An 18,525-nucleotide genomic window follows, 5' to 3' on the forward strand; every position below is an offset into this window, starting at 1 on the left:
TAACCCAGAAATACCATTCCTGGAAATATACTCTAGGACTTCAAAAATGCAATGCATAAAAAACATTTTTTTCATTGAAGCAATAGCCAGAATCTGGAAACCTCTACATGTACAAGAACAGATGAGTGGATAAAGAAACCCTGATAATTCTACACAAAAGCTGCAACACAGCTTTTTTTTTGTTTTGTTTTGTTTTGTTTTGTTTTTGTTTTTTTTTGTTTGTTTGTTTTTGGGCCAAACCCGGCGGTGCTCAGGGGTTACTCCTGGCTGTCTGCTGAGAAATAGCTCCTGGCAGGCACGGGGGGCGGGGGACCATATGGGACACCGGGATTCGAACCAACCACCTTTGGTCCTGGATCGGCTGCTTGCAAGGCAGCACATATACTAAAATTGGAACAATACAGAGAAAATTAGCATGGCCCCTGCGCAACACAGCGTTTAAACAAACAAACAAACAAAAAAAGTGAATGAAATTCCTTATACATTGATGGATATAGAAAATACATACTAAATAAAAAAATCAGTGGGAGTGAGATAAATATAGAATAATGCACTCCATTTTTTTTGGAAATAAAAAAAGGCAGTTTGTCATTAAGACCCAAAGACAACAGACACAAAAAAGAGAACTGGTTCATGGTAGGAAGCTTGCTTCAAATTGGAGTTAGTACAGAAAAGATGCCACTATGAAAGTGATAGTTAAAATAATCACTCCAAGAAGAACAGGACTTTGAATGGAGGTGAACTGATGACATGCATGGCACTTAAGCAGTAATAGTATGCAAACCATAGTGCACACAAGGAAAAAAGAAAGATACATACAGACAGTGACGAAAACAGAGAGAAGAAAAATATCTGCCAAAAAGGAAGGCTATGAGAGGGAGCTGGAGGAAAAATGGAAACGTTGGTGGTAAATGTTTACTGGTGAAATTATGGTTGTTGGAACATTATATAAATAATAATCTTGAGCAATATTGTTACTGGATATTTAAAGGTGGTTTAATTAAAATTTATATTCATATTTATAGTAAGCATTTCTTTCCATATCTTTCTGGCAAAAACATTTATATTGGGTATATTTTTATATAATGAGATGACAGAATAATATTTTTAATTAAAACCTTTGTGACCTAAGAAATCCTTCATAGTTGGGGTACGACATACATTGAATCAAGGCCAGTCTTAGCACCAGTGTCCCTTCACCGTGTTCCCAGAGTGTATACCATACCACCACCCTTTGCTCCCATGCCTGCCAATATAAAGGACCATTTACATTTAGATTGTGAGAGTTTGGGTCTCTTAATTTCATTGTTGTTGCCTTTGGTTTGGATATTTAGTTTTGTCCTTTTTCTCAATCTCCACCAATGGAGCCGAGACTGCTTTGCCTCCGTCTTTTCATCTTTGTTTCTCCTATTCCAAAAAGTTTCTATCATTAGCTTAGCTTTACTCTGGGACAAGGGTTTTCAAGACAAAACCATTTGGTCCTCAAACTATGGCTCACGGGCCACATATTGTATTTGTATCTGTTTTGTTTCTTCATTGTAAAATAAGATATATGCAGTGTGCATAAGAATTAGTTCATAAGTTTTGTTTTTACTATAGTCAGACCCTCCAATGGTCTGAGGGACAGTGAACTGGCCCCCTGTTTAAAAAGTTTGAGGACCCCAGACTCGTGGTCATTGCATTTCTTCAAGCAGTTATTCTAAATACCACATATAAGCGATATACTGTATTTATCCTTCTTATTTTGGCTTAATTCATTTAACATGATAACTTCCAATTCCATTCATGTTGTCGAAATTTGCATGATTGCATAATTCCTTACAGCTATGTCATATTCCATTGTAAACCTGTGCCACATAATCATGACCCACTCATCTTTTGTTGGACATCCAGTTTGAATCCAAGTCTTAGCTATTTGAGTGCGTGTTGCAATGAATAGTGGTGTGCATACATCCTTTTGGATGAATGTTTTTCTGTCCTCAGGATTATACCTAAAAGAGTGATTATTGGGTTGTATGTCATCTAAACAGGAAACTCCTGTTTCCATAGGAGTTGAACCAGGCAGTGTGCCCACAAGCAGAGAATGAGAATTCCTTTTATTTTTTATCACATCCCCAACAAAGATTTTCCCAGTAGTTTTGAATTGCATGATTCACTGGTGTAAGAATATAGCTCATTGTTATCTTGTTTTGGTTTTCTCTAATGATAAGCGATGATGAGCATTTTTTATGTGCCTGTTGACCATCTGTTGGACTTCCTCAGAGGAGTGTTCATTTTTCTCCCCATTTTTGATGGTATTTTTAGGTTTTGTGGAGTTAACCTTTGTGAATACTTTGTATATCTTAGATACCACACCTTTATCTGATATGTTGAGTGCAAAAATGTTCTCCCATTCAGTTAGCTGTCTTCTAATTTTAGCCCATAATTCTTTTGCAATGCAGAAACTTTTGAGTTTGATGTTGTCCTATTTATTCAGATCTGATACAATAGCCCTTGCTATTGAAGAATTTTTTGAGGTAGAAGACTTGAATAGGATAATATTTTATGAAAAAAATTGTGCTTGACAGAATTCAGTGATAAAACTCTCTTATTCCTAATTCTTATTTTTAATTTTTGTTTTTGTTTGACATAAATATGTTCAATTTGTTTTGCTTCTAGAATCAATATCAGTACTTTTCTATACAAATATATTTATTTCATCTTTTTTTTTTGGTGCTGTTTTGTTCGGGGAGGGGTATATTCGGTGACGCTCAAAGGTTACTCCTGGGTATGCGTTCAGAAATGCTCCTCGCTTTGGGGACCATAAGAGATGCAGGGGATTGAACTCAGGTACGTCATGTGTCAGCAGCATGCAAGGCAAACGCCCTATCTCTGTGTTATAACTCTTGGTCGAGAATTTTCTTCTTCTTCTTTCTTCTTTTTTTCCTTTTTGGGCCACACCCGGTGATGCTCAGGGGCTACTCCTGGCTATGCGCTCAGAAATTGTTCCTGGCTTGATGGACCATATGGGATCCCAGGGGATCAAACCACAGCCTGTCCTAGGTTAGCACGTGCAAAGCAAACACCCTATCACTTACTCCATCTCTCGGCCCCAGTATTTTCTTATTTCTATGAAGCTTATAAAAGTTAATTTCTTTCATTTAAGATTTTAATTATTTGAATCTTATGTCCCCAATCCTATTAAGTGTAGTTAAGAGATTATCAATTTGTTTAGTTTTTAAAAAGAAACAATTATATCTCAATATATTTTCTAGTAATTGTATTAATTTGTTATAGTCTACATGCTTTTGTTTAACAGTTATCTTTATCTTCATGTTCTTGTTTAAGTTTCAGTTCTTTACAAGTTTACTTAGGTGGAATATTAGGTTATAATTTGACGTCTAAATATGCATATAGAAAATATATGTTTCTTTTTAACAACTGGTTGAACCAATCAGATAGGCACTATGTTTTTGTTAGGCACTAGGTTTATAATAATTTCCTGAGTATATTGCCTAATTTTATTTTATTTTGATCTGACTATTTAAGCTACAATTTATTTCCAAATACTTCTGAATTCTGCCTTTCCTGGGCTTTACTTTTCAATGCAAATTTATTTATAATTAATACAATTTCAAGTATTTTTCAAATATTGAATACTTTTATATAATGACACAGTTAATAATGTTACATTTATAGTAAAATAACACAATTTTATATTAAAGATTTATGATATAATCTGGAAAATATTAAGTAGTTAAATTCTTTCAAAGTTAATTAATTATATTAATTTACACACAAATCAACGAAGTACGATAATTTCAGTGACCTCATATTTTCATTCAAGTCTTGTCAGTAGTTTACATATTTGAAATTTTAGTGTGTACAAAACTTGAATCTTTATAGTTAATATTTCTATGATAAATATGAATGACATCTTTTCATATGTATTTTGGCATTTCACCAAATAACTACTCAAGACATTTGGCTACTTTAGGTTTTTAACTTTCTTTTAAGAAATATGAAAATTTTTTATATATATGCTTGATAATGTTTTATTATAACATACATATTATGAATATATTATCAGGCTATGTATCTTGCCATTTTTTGTGACTTAAAATTCAAAAGATTTGAAATAAATTGAGAGACTTTAAGGGATAAAAAATGCTTTCCTTGCATGAATTCATCACTATTTTAACATCTGGAACTTCATATAGTCTCTAGTACTGGCAAAAAATATATTTAAGTACAGAACTGGGGATATCCTGGAATACCACTGGATTTGATGACAAAATATTAACTATATGATGAAATACAATTTCTTACATTGTTAATTAGTATTGTAAAATTTACTCAATAAAATCTTGACCTGTCCTAAATTAAATGTTTTTCATTAAATTTTATTATAGAATATAAAGCTTCATATGGTCCCCAAGCCAGGAATGATTTCTGAGCACACAGCCAGGAGTAACCCCTGAGCATCACCAGGTGTGCAAGCACCCTGCCCCAAGAAAAAAAGAAGTTGCTTTCCAACAGTGATTCTGTGAGTTTTTTCACTAATCAATTTTTAAATTATATATTCCTAAATTAGTCCTATACTAATTTCTCCTTACATGAGGAGTTACTTTTTATTTCTAGTAATTTTCAATAAACTTTCTACCCTCCCCATAAAACTATTCTTTGCATTTAGTGTATAAACTTATATTGCCAACAATTTAATATTTCTAGAGTTTTATGATTGATTACAAATATTTACACCTTACCTTTGCTTAATATTATTATAATCCTTGTGGTTTTAACTCTATGACCTCATCTTATATTCATCATAATTTTAATATGGATAATATATATACAATTAAATTAAATATAATTTCTTATGGATATACTCAGCTTATATTATTTTTATCATTATCTTATTTACCAGTTTTATAGTATATTCAGTTTGAATGGTGAGATATTTGTACTGGAAAGAGAGTTCAAGTGGTTGAGTGCATTCATTTCAAGGCACAACCAAGTGTTCTGAGCTCCACATTAGAGTGTGAATGGATGACTGAAAATAAATTATTGTGGGGTATGAGTAAGTTTCACTATAATTTAATTGTAGTATACATGTGTATTAGTATTATTAATGACTATAACATTTTAAAATTCTATCAGCAAAAAATAAAATGACCATAAAACTTTAAATTTCTATCAGCAAAAAATTAATATTCCTGGGCCAGAGTGATGGCAGTGTTGTAGGTAGGAGGTTTGCCTTGTACACAGCTTACCCAGGACAGACCGCAGTTTGATCCCCCAAGGTCCCATATGGTCCCCTAAAGGAGTGATATGCTTCTGAGAGCATAGCCAGGAATAACCCCTGAGCGTCCCCAGGTGTGGCCCCAAAATAAAAAAAAATGAATATTCCTATTCTTCTAAATCATTTCCATCATTTGCCAGTGTCAGGTATAGTCTATGGATTTTAGCCATTACAGAGCTGGCTACTATGTAATATATTTATATATATACAAGAGGCTTTGTGTTTATATATATATATATATATATATATATATATATATATACATACATATTGCTAATATCAGGCCATCTTGATTTCTGAATTTTAATATTTCAGAATATTTTATAATTTTATTTTTCCAATTTTCTTTATTATTTTATTGATTATGGGAGCATATACCTTTCACTTTACAATAATTAAATGGTGAATAAAAAATAATAGATTTTAATTAATATTTGTTTCTATAGATAATCTGGGAAAATTTCAATTTAAGCTGTGTTGTCTTCTAATATGTAAAGATAAATTATTTCTTACTTATTTAGTTCAAATCAGATTACTTTTATTGTTATCCTGTTGTTTCCCAAATACAAATAAACAGTGACAGTTTATAAATTTTTTTTAAGGTTGCACTCTCAACTCTCAACTGTGCTTGGTCACTCACTTCTCTAGGCTCTAGAAACATCCTTAGAATATACAGGAAACCATATATGTGCCAGAGATTAAAGTGAAATAAGTTCATACTGGGAAAGTGTCTTAGCCTACATTATCTTTTTCTATCTTGATATGTTGTTTTGTTTTACATTTTATTTAAATTTATGAATTTAATTGATTGTTGCTTTCTGTAGGAAAGCAACTTAGTTTGTGACATTATATAGCTTGACTGTATAATATGTAAACCTTGTTTTCAAGCACTAGGAATATAGGCTTTAAAATATTTTGTGTGTAAAAATTTCTTTTTTACAAAACACATAATCATTTCATCAACAAATAAAATAATTTTACTGATTTCTTCTTTATTGATATGCATTAAGATTTTTTATTAGATATTACATTATGATTCTATTAATTTTGTGGGATGGTTTAAACTTTTATGTAGTGGATTGATTTGTTAACTTACATCTATCCAAGTGAATAGATTTATATGACTGGAATAAACCCAATTTGTACAAGATGCTAGGTATACTTGTTTTAAAGATTGAGCAAATATTTCTACCTGCATTAGTGGTCTTTATTTAGTTATTACAAAAATATATAATATAAATATTCAGATATAGCTCAACTTTTATAATTATATTCCTAAATAATTGTGAACGACATACTCACTTTTTTGGGGCGGGGTGGGGTCACACCCGGCAGCGCTCCTGGCTCTATGCTCAGAAATCACTCCTTGCAGACTCAGGGGACCATATGGATGCCGGGATTCGAACCACCGGCCTACTGCATGAAAGGCAAACGCTTTAACTCCATGCTATCTCTTTCGCCCCATACTCACTTTTTATAACAATGTATGCATATGCTATACTTGTACATATTTAAGAAAAAATAAAATTATAATTGATTTGTTACTATGGCTATATTATATATGCATTTGAAAGATCCCATTTGGCAGTGCTCAGGGGCTTATTCCTGGAGGTGCTCAAGGAAACAGTGAGGTGTCGTGGATCAAAATGGGTTTGACAGCATTCAAGGCAAGTGTCTTAACCCCTGTGTCATCTCTTTGGTCAATTCAGATATAGTTCAACATATTTTTATTCCTTTTTGGCCCACTTATGCCTTTCAAATATACTTTCCCATTTACAACATTTTTATATTATGAAATAGTCCTTTTAGATCATTAATATAGATACCAATTGAAACTTCATCATTAATAATGTGTACTTTTTGTCAAGGAACAGTGAAGATGAATTTAGAAAATTGAAGCTTACTGCTGACATAATTTGCTGAATAATTTGGGGAGATAACTCACTACTTGTGATTGTTTCCTTATTGTTAGCTAAAACAGCTTCTCTGTGAATGGAATTTAGTATTGATATGCAATAAATGTGGAATTTATATTTTAAGTTAATAGAATTTATAAAAATTAAAGATAGACTGTTCAACAGAGATTAAAGTATTATAGCAAATAAGTACCACTTATTACATGACATACAATGATATTTTTAACACAGTGAAACAGAATTCACTATTTTATTTAAACTGTGGTGATAGATTAGATAATAAACAGAAATCTATAGCATACAGTTTTGTAGGTTAAGATATTCAATATCAAGGAACTGGCAAATTTTCTGTAAAATTCAATGTTCAGTTCACATATACTAGACATTTTACTGTATTCACATTGCTAGATAGCTCTATTCACCCCACATAATTTTTAAATCAATAATCAAGGGCATTTGCCTTGCATGCAGGACAGTGGTTCGAATTCTGGCATTCTATGAGCCTGCCAAGAGCGATTTCTGAGCATAAAGTCAGGAGTAAACCCTGACCACTACTGGGTATGACCCACCCCCCAAATCAATAATCTCAATCCAAAGAATTCTTTTGATTTGTCTATTTTCACTTATTTTTCATTCATTTTACAAATGTAATTATAGATTATATAGCCTCTTAGCTTCTTCCTTTATCAAAGTTGACTATACTGTCCTATGAATATTTTCTTTATTATTTATTCTATTGTAGAATAATAATTATTAAGTATAAATGTGTCAGCTTTTTATCATTCATTTATTAAACCTCATGCAAATTTTGTGAAATTTAAAGACTAGGAGACAAAAAGATATTATAAGAGTTACCGTATATGTCTTGCTCCTGGTCTATAATGATTCTACCCTAGATACATATGGTATACTTAACATCATCAGATGCATATCTGAAAACCTCCTAAACACCAAGTAGGTGACTAAGGTAGTACTGCAAAACATAGGTCTCACATCATACTATTCTATCTATTCCTTCTATCCCTGTTGTTCAACAATAAACAGCATGGTCATGGGTCTCATGAACACCACTGGGGAGCCCTTTTGACCCTGCTCCCCTCAAAATGGAAGATTAATATTTGAGTATCACAGTGAAGGTATCATTGGAGAAAATAATATCTGGTTCTTTATTTTGTCTCTTTCTCTCCTTTATCCAGTTATGAAAACATGTGTCCTAAATAAACTAGATTTCTGGTCCAGAATCAAATATAATAAAAATTATTTTCGATAAAGGAATTAAGATTATAACCCCTTAGAAATTTTTTCTGATAGTTGAAAGACATTTCACAAAAATATATGTATATTGTCTCCTTGTACCATATAGCACATTTCAATTTATATGTCACTGAGACTTTCACTATTTCATCTCTTCTTTTGCATAGATACTTAGAAAGTAACAATTATTGATCAATACTTGGTCTTCAATTGTTTCCTGTATTAGAAACTTATAATTTCAAATATATTTCTACAAATGTTGGAATATTTTACTGTTGTAGATGTATTAAATCACCTCTCTATTAAATTTAATAAAGTTTTAAATATAATTTAAGTTGGATTGAGATTGGCTTTCAATGGATTGCTGTTAGATTGCTGTTAGATATAAGACCACTGCTTACACAGTTTGATATTTGCCTGTTTATTGGGTGTTTCATGGCAGCCAAATAAAGAGAAACACTGAAGACATACTAATTCTTATCTTTTAGAAAAGAGAAGTTTTAATATTTCTGATGAGAAATTGTAGAAGATATTTAGTTAATTTGTTTATAAAACCTGATTGACTTAGAAGTTGTGTCAAAAATATTTTGATGAGCAAACGGCAATAGAATTTTGATTTACAATTTTTATCTTTAAATTTAAAAGATTTGAAACAATTGCAATAATAAAGTATACTTTTATATTAAAATGCGATGTCAAAGTATTTTTTACTTTGTCCTTTGAATGTTAATATTCCTTCAGAATATTTTAAAGCTGTGTGTCTAAGTAAATAATCTAGAAAATTTTAATGCAGAATACATATTCTTTCATTTATAAACTGAAGTATCTTTATCTTTCTAAAAGCCATACATTTAGAAATTTAGTTAAAAAGCTCTTTAAAAGGTATTTATGGCACTGCACACATTTAAACCAGTTGCAATAGTATGATAGTCAAATGGAAAGGAACACAATTGATAAACAGTCTCTCATTTTAAAAAGCAAGATGTTTCTCTTCTCTAACTTTATAATAAACTTGTCTTTGACTTAGCAGTATTTTTTTCTCTAAACCTGAATATCATACTTATGGGATTCTATCCTGAGAAAAAGTTATTTTTATTAATACAATAAAAACAATAAAATTATAATTTACAGAAAGAAATTACTCTTAATGATAGTTGTAGCATAATGATGTTCCTAGAAATTAAAGTAACAGCATAAAGAATAGGGCTTTTATAATGCATACCGTGGACAATGGTCCAATACCCTATCACCTGAAATGGTTTTGTAAGCCTTGCTAGAAAGTGATTCCTTAGCACAGAACTATGAGTAAGTCTAGTAGGCACTAAATATTATCTAGTATTTGTGACCCTTTCTAGAAAGGAAAAAAAAAAAAAAGAGATGCCTTCAATTTCAGTCCTGATTTTTTTTTTTTTTTTTTGGTGGGGGCAGGATTTTGTTGTTTTTCTTTGATTTTTTTTTTTTTTTGGCCAACCTTGTGGTGCTCAGGGGCTACTTCTGACTCTGCATTCAGATATTACTCCTGGCAGTCTCTAGGAACCATGTGGGATGTAAAGGATCAAACTCAGGTTGGCGGCTTATAAATCAAACAGTTACCCTCTTCTATTGCACAGTTCCTTTGCAGAATTTTTTAATTCTTTCAATCTTTTCCCTGTTTTGACAAAATATTGTGTGTTTTAAAGGCAAAAGAGAAGAAATCAAGTCAATGTCTAATATTTTATATATTCAATATGTTGTTATATCTAATGTTATTTTTCTCTTTTGCATCTGTTTTTATGTTTTGCAGTTGAAGCTCTTCACACTTTTTCTATCCAATACTTATATTCCCTCTTATCACACATTTTATCCAGTTTATTTATTTCTTCCAATAGATGTTAAATCAAGCATTCTTCATTCACACATTTTAAAGTTATTGGCAAAAGTATTAGTGTAAACACAGAAAGCAATAGCCCTTTCATCTGTTGCTTAATCTTATTACAATTTGTCAATTTCCATAACATATCTATATTTCTTATCTCAATTTTGTGTCTTCATTCAATCCTAATGAATTTTAGTTTTCTTCATATCTCATTCAATTTAAATAAAGGTTTTGATTATGATATTTAATCTAATGAACATTTTTGTTAATTATTTTATAGTGTTTCAAATGCACTGACATCACTGGCCATGGTTTTTCAGTCAAAACAATTATTTTACTTGAGAAAATTATTTTATAGCATTCATAAATTCTATATGACATTATATATGTCATATATATTATATGACATTATATGACATATTATGACATTTCTTTATGTGTTCCTTCTCGCTTTTACAATCTCATTCTTCTTTTCCAGATAATATTCACAAGTTTTTTGCATCACTTTACTTTTTACTTTATATATTAAAACTTGCCAATTGAATTTTTCCCTATAGCTTAAATGTTCACCTTTTTGAAGAAGACTTAAAATGTTTTACATTGTCTTTAATTCTTCTAGCATGAACAACAGAGTAGATTCCAACTACTTACATGAGTATTTTACTCTATATCCAAACCTAATTAAATAATCCAATTACTTTTACAATATTCTATGTAGAAAATTAATTTCCATCTACTAATAATTTTAGACTCATAGCGGTATATGACCCAACAACTAAGCTCACACAAGCAGAAAAATTAACAAAAAATGTGTGCAACTTTCAAATCATATCTCAAATCAATTTTCTACTTTTAAGAAAGATAGAAATGTAAATTGCCTTCAAAATCCTCTGTAAATATGGCAGAACTGCTTTCCTGGTTCCTAAATAATCCTTTCAGGCTTTGACTTGGCCACTGACATTTAGCATTCATCTCTGATTGTCAGCCAAGAAGTAAATGAACTACGTATTTTATGGAATAATTGGGTTAATATTTGGTAGAGTTACTTAACTGTAAAAACAGATGCCATCCAAAAATGTTTAAAAACTTATTCATGATCAATAATTATAATTTAAGCAAAGCAAAAGTAGATAAAAAGTATGTTTTAGGCTTGAGTTGTGACACAGTAGTTTTGTAAATATGAGATTCCTGGGCACTGTGTGACTTTGCTGACATCTATGTACTTCACATCATGTCTTCCTTTGCTGCTATTGTGATTAAATATTTGAAAATTAAATAAAGTCACTCGAAATGTGAAGTTTTATCATTTAGCAGGACTTAGGGAACAAGAATTTACAGATATCTTAAGAATGACATTGAATGGATTTTGTGGTTAAAGCTCTTTAATCCTGTGACAGTGTAAATTAGTTTTCCTGCAATAGTACTAGGGTTAAACTCAGACAGAATACTTTATGTAAGAGAAAACATACTAAAATAGTAAATTATAAAAGTGTTTATCACTTAGGGCTATGAAATTTGTTGATCTTAGTTACTTTATCCCAAGTTCAGTCTAGTTTTGCCTTGGAAAAGAAATATATTAAAATGTCCTTTGGTCTGTGTTCTATATTTACTTGGTGCCACTTTGTGATATTTGCAGGCCTCTCTGACATTATCAAATCGATTGACATTTTAAATATTTGCAGTGCTCAGTGGGTACTAATTCAGTGAAGGTGAGCCACAAGCTTCGTACTTTGTGACACAGCAGGTGATGTATATCTGCTTAATCACAGAGACTGAAATGAAATAAAGCCACTGTGTTGTTAAAATCCTAAAGTGCTATCATAGCAGACATACCTGGAGGGGTCCTTGGAGAAAAAGGCTAAGTGGAAAAGAATCTACTTGTGCTACAGGTGTATTTGAACACCTTAGTACAGTTCTGCAAAAATGAACTTCTGTCACCCATGTTTTCATATTTTATTAACATTTATATATGCAGCGCAATCACTGCTTTTTCTTATATTCTAAAACAAAAAATTATATATATAATGATTTGAAAGTAAAATTTTTTTTGGTTTTTCGGGCCACACCCATTTATGCTCAGTGGTTACTCCTGGCTAAGCGCTCAGAAATTGTCCCTGGCTTGGGGGGCCCATATGGGACGACAGGGGATCCAACCTTGGTCTTTTCTTGGCTAGCGCTTGCAAGGCAGACACCTTACCTCTAGTGCCACCTCACCGGCCCCAAAAGTTAAATATTTAAGAGGAAAAAAAGATGATGTATTTGTGGGGGTGGAGTGGTAGAGCAGAGTGGTAAAGCGTTCGCCTAGGAGGGACCATGGTCAGATCTCCCAGCATCTCATATGGTCCCACAGCCAGAAGCTGTTTCTGAGAGCAAAGCCAGAAGTAACCCCTGAGCGTCACCGGGTGTGGCCCCCGGAAAAGAAAACAAAAATATTGTACTTCTTCAGTAAAATGAATTTGGAGAACTTAGTCTAAAATGAATAGCAGAGCAAGAAATTGTATGTATTATGTCTGTTTTACTTAAGCTGTATAATAACTAATGTTTAGGCACTCATGGGTAGAATAACTTTAAAAGATAATTTCAAAAATTTTTTCTAGAAATTGCAGTATAATTTATAAATAATATCTAGTACTTAAAAACAGTAAATGAAATTATAATTTGCACTTTAGTTTAACCTGAATATACTGTCATCAGCTGCCAAAAAATAATAAAAAGTTTCTTGAAATGTTTTACCAGTTCTCCTGGCTTACTTCAGTGAGTAACACTAATACCTCCAGAAATTTACAGTTGCCCTATTTCATTATTTGTTATCCTCTCAAATCTCTGCCAATTTGTCAGCTCTATTATAATAGAAAATATTAAACTGTAATTTAATGTTAAAATCAATTATATGATACATTAAAATAATTCTAATTTTTATAGCTATGATCACTCTACGTTAAGATTAAATTTATGGAAGTAATAAGACATACTTTTCAAAATTTTAACTGAGGTATTGTGATTTAAAAATCTAATCTGAATTTCAATAATAGAAGATCCCAACACCAATGTCACTACTAGTGTCCTCCACTGATCCCCATCTCGAGCCTGCCTTCTTGATGGCCACATTACCTTTTTGTTTGTTTTAAATATGCTGTGCTTTAAAATTCTTCTAGAAATAGTATTTTCATGGATAACACAATCCAACATCACTCCCTTCCTCAGGGTGTCCACATCCCTCCATCATTGTTAATAATCCCCTTTAACCTCTTTTCTATAAAAGAATTCCTACTGAAGTTCTGTTCTCAGTTCCTTTTGCTTTTGAACATTTATTGATCTTCCACATTGTTTCTTTTTTCTTATATTAAAAAAACACATTCATGTCTGATCTTCGAACTTTACTCCATCTGATTCTTCAGGTTATCTCAAGTAGAGGAAACAACTTGATTTTATCATATAGTCAAACAGCCTTCCCTTGTGGGTATGTAGCAATTTATTTCTAGCCATCTGTTCTTGAACTTGGGTAATTCCCAGATTTTGGCAAAGGAGAATAATGCTGCAATTAACATAGACATGCAAAACTATTTTTGAAATCATATTAGGCCCTTAATTATATGACTCAAGTCACTGGGTCAAATGAAAGCTAATCCAGAATTTTGAGGAATGTCCAAGTTGGTTTCAAAAAATGGCTGAACATGTTGACATTCCCACCAGAATTGATTGCAGGGTCCCACATTCTTTCCAACACTGGTTGTTTTTGTTCTTTGTGATAACAATCATATTGGTATAAGATTATATATTATTATTGTTTTGATTTGCATTTCTCTAGTGATAACACATTAATTATTGTTATATTTTGGTGATCTGCATATCTTTGAGGAGGTTTATTTTCTTCCACCCTAATTTTCCTCCATTTTTGTAGAACTGGTGGTATAATTTTTGTAAAGTTCTACTAGTGCTCTCTATATTTTAGATATTTACTATTATCTAATGAATGTTGGTCAAATATTGTCTTCTAGAATATGGGTATATTTTTTACTAAGACCTTAAGTTCTTTTACAGTGCAGAAGTCTTAGTTTAATGTAGTCACATATGTTTATCTTTGCATCCATTATTTTGGCCAGTATATTTGAATTATTGATGATATCTCTAACTTCTAGAGTGTTCTACATATTTGTCATGAACATTTTTATGATTCAGTTTTGAAATCTAGGTATTTGATCCATTTTGATTTGATTTTTTAAGGATGTTTATGGAATGGGATCTTCTCTAATATTTAACATCCAGACTGATTTATATTACTAATAATTTTTAATATCAGTGTAATTTGCTGGGATGGTTTAATTTATTAATTCAAACTACTTCCAAGATTTTATTTGTGACATCAGTTATTACTTACTGAATATTGACACTGTCAAAATGGTATATACTTTATGTTCTTAAATATAATAATTTTTAATTTTGAACTTTCAGCCAAATAACATTAAGATAAATAAAACAGAATCAATGTACAATTACTTTGTCCCTCAAGTCCCCAGATTGTAACACATTATAATATTTCTTAACAGCACACAAGGCAATCTAAAGCCATAAAACTTCTATAACTCCTTAAACAGAGGCATAGTATTTTTTACATTTCCATGTACATGCATATTAGCTTACGTTAACCTCAAATTTTAAGTGTTTTTTTTTAAGGTTTAGAGTCAAAGGAGCACAGTAAAAACGGTGTTAGAGTGTTGTTTGCATAGGCCCACCAAAATATGAGGGGCATGGAAAGAAATAACCTTGGCCTAAATACAAAGATACCCTACCCCTGAAGTTTCCTGGCATAAGACCAACTCTAGGCTTCAAGCAAGCTAGATAGTCCAATCCAAGACATTGTCTATAGTGCCAACACACTTTTATTTTTCACACAGTCTCTGTTTTTGGTATCATGTTTCTGTATTAAAGATCCTGGAATCTGCATATCATACATTGAAGTCAGGATGTGGAGCATTCTCTCGTTTCACCTCACAATTAAAAGGCAATTCAAGGAGCCCTGTCCTGTAAGCAGGTCGTTGTTGTTAAGTCTTCAACAGATGAGTGGCTAAAGAAACTGTGGTACATATACACAATGGAATACTATGCAGCCATCAGGAGAGATGAAGTCATGAAATTTTCCTATACATAGATGTACATGGAATCTATTATGCTGAGTGAAGTAAGTCAGAGGGAGAAAGAAAGACACAGAATGGTTTCACCCATCTATGGGTTTTAAGAAAAATGAAAGACATTTTTAACAGTATCTCAGAGACAAGAGAGATGAGGGCTGATAAGTGCAGCTCATAACATGAAGCTCATCACATAGAGTGATGAGTGCAGTTGGAGAGATGACTACACTGAAAACTATCATAACAATGTGAATGAATGAGGGAAGTAGAAAGCCTGTCTCGAGTACAGGTGTAGGGGTGGGGAGGAGGGAGATCTGGGAAATTGGTGGGAATGTTGCACTGGTGAAGGGGGGTGTTCTTTACATGACTGTAATCATACAACTATAATCATGTTTGTAATCACGGTGTTTAAATAAAGATAATTATAAAAAAGAGGGAGGCTGGCAGATAAGGTTGATAGCTATAATTATAGTAACAATAAACAAGCCTTTTACATATATTTGCTTAAAAATATAAGAATTTTTAATGTCCTAGATATTTGATTATACACTTTTCCCTTTTGCTATCATAACAAGCAATTATCTTTATCTTTACTATATTTATATGTCATACTTTTTCATTATTATTTAATTAAATTAGTCATCGTAAAATTTTGAAGTTATTCATGACTGGGCTTCAGGCATACAACATTTCAACACCAATCCCTTCACCAGTGTCCAGTTCCCTCCACCACCCCATCCCATTTTCCTCCCCTCACAGAAGTCAGCTTCTATGTGAGCTTTTTTTAAAATAAACTTTGCAACATAGTTTAAAGAATCCTTGTTCAGAAATTTTCAATCATAAGATTTTGCCATATTTCAACACAACCTTGCACTCCATGTTGAGCACATTGTTTTGCTATAGATATTCCTCCATCCCTATTTTATATACCAATGTTCCTTTGTTATTCTTAAATATGCTGATAATCATTCATCAACATAAAGTCACTATTGTTATTAAAGTACACACAGATAAATTATTTTATAAATATATGTAAAAGAAAATATTTTCGAAGATACAGACTTTTGTAAACAACATATAATGTACAATAGACTAAAGTATATTGATTTCATTTAATATAACTCAAATTCAAAAAGACAAAAATTTATTCTCAAGTGGATATTTAAATATGTAATAAATTAATGATAAATTCCATGTATATAATTCTATAATTCATGAGTTAAAAAATGTGAGCCAAGATGAGGAGAGAATGAATGCTGTATCTGATATATTGAGCTGTATAACCAATACATAATAATGTTGAAAGTTAAATGTACAAGGACTTTTACTTTAAAATAAAATGTTATTGTTGGGCCCGGAGAGATAGCACAGTGGCGTTTACATTGCAAGCAGCCGATACAGGACCAAAGGTGGTTGGTTTGAATCCCGGTGTCCATATGGTCCCCCGTGCCTGTCAGGAGCTATTTCTGAGCAGACAGCCAGGAGTAACCCCTGAGCACTGCCGGGTGTGACCCAAAAACTAAAAAAAAAAAATGTTATTGTTAATTTGAAATTCAATGTTTAATGCACTAAATAATAAAAACAAACAATAAAATGGAAACTGGTATGTTAGTGGAAATATTGGAGAATCATTTAAAATTATGTAGGATACCTGAAACCAAATCATGAATAATTTTATAGCCTCATAATGACTATATGATAATTAAATTACAAATTTAAATATGAAAATATTTAGAAGTGAGTATGAAAAGTATGAAAGCATGCTCTATAGCTTATTTTATAGTACTAACATTAGAAAATCTCTCTTAAATATTTACTTAAATACTTCAAAAAATTCTTACAGAGTTGCAGGAGTAAAACAAACAAAGTTCTCCTTAGGGGTAATAGTACATAAATAAGTCATACAATATTCATATATATGTATGTTTAATAAAATCTCCCTTACCAATTTTCTATTTATAATAATGAAATATCAAATAAAATCATTAAATAAGAATGCACAAATTTTTATCATGTTTATAAGCATCAGGGCCAATCAAAACCCCAAGAGAGTGTTAGAAATAGAGTTTAACTGAGGGAGAAGCAAAGCAGGAAGGCTAGGAGCCCTACAGCCAATCCCCTAGGCCCAGAGAGTGAAAAGAGGGCCAAGGTTGGGACAAGGGCAAGGAGTCAGCCAGGGAAAGGACCAGAGAAAGGGAAACAGTAGTAGAGGCAGCAAAAGGCCTCAGGAACAGAGTCTGGCAAACATTTTCTCCAGCAGTTGGCAGTAATCATCCATCAGGAGCAATCTGGCAGGGGCAGTGGGTGTCCCTAGAACTGTGGCCCTGGATTTATACCCCCGGGGTCAACTGCCTTTCAAGAGTCAGTTACAAGGCTTCTGGTAATTGACATCTTGTCTCTTACAGGGAGAGTGGCCTGCTTACGGCTGACCAGGAGCCATAAGAGTCTATGTTCTCTTATGATAAATAAGTGTCCACATAATTGATCTTAAATTTATTTATTTATTTATTAGCATGATGTGTTTGATAGTAAGAACTAAACTAATATAATAATTTGGTAGAGGTTTTTTGTTTGGTTTGCTTTTGAGGTGCTCAGGGATTACTCCTGTATTTGCACTCATAAATTGCTCTTAGTAGTCTTGGGGGCCATATGGATCAAGCCTGAGCCTAGAGAGGCAGGTTGCAAGGCAAATTGTCCTACCCACTGTGCTATCGCTCTGGCACCTGATTTTTTATTTACTTATTTATTTATTTATTTATTTATTTATTATTTATTTATTTAAGTAGACTGATAAGAGAAGCCAAATGGTTGCCTTTTTGGTGTTTGAAGATGTATTATCTCAACTGGAACAAGACTAAAAAGCTTCCCAAGACATTAGAAGTGATTTATATCTTGATCTGGATGCTTCACACTGCAGTGTGTGAATTTATACATGTGTGTGAATAGTGATTAATTTTAAGAGACTAGATAGAGGAAAGTCTCAAATATCTTCATTCTATAACTGGAGAACCAGAAAGAGAAATTTATCTAATCATGCCACTGCTGGAGGTGGCTTCTGACTACAAACATCAGTGGGATTTCAATGAATCC

At 32.1% G+C, this 18,525-nt stretch overlaps 1 non-coding gene across 1 annotated transcript; it reads left to right on the forward strand.

The window, feature by feature from the left end:
• The first annotated feature begins 361 nt into the window (after positions 1-361).
• Positions 362-465, forward strand: LOC126007628 (U6 spliceosomal RNA). The gene has a single exon (XR_007495146.1). It is a non-coding gene; the product is annotated as a U6 spliceosomal RNA (small nuclear RNA).
• Positions 466-18,525: the final 18,060 nt, after the last annotated feature.

Source organism: Suncus etruscus, chromosome 4 (assembly GCF_024139225.1).
Source record: "Suncus etruscus isolate mSunEtr1 chromosome 4, mSunEtr1.pri.cur, whole genome shotgun sequence".
In the NCBI taxonomy this organism is placed as follows: Eukaryota; Metazoa; Chordata; class Mammalia; order Eulipotyphla; family Soricidae; genus Suncus; species Suncus etruscus.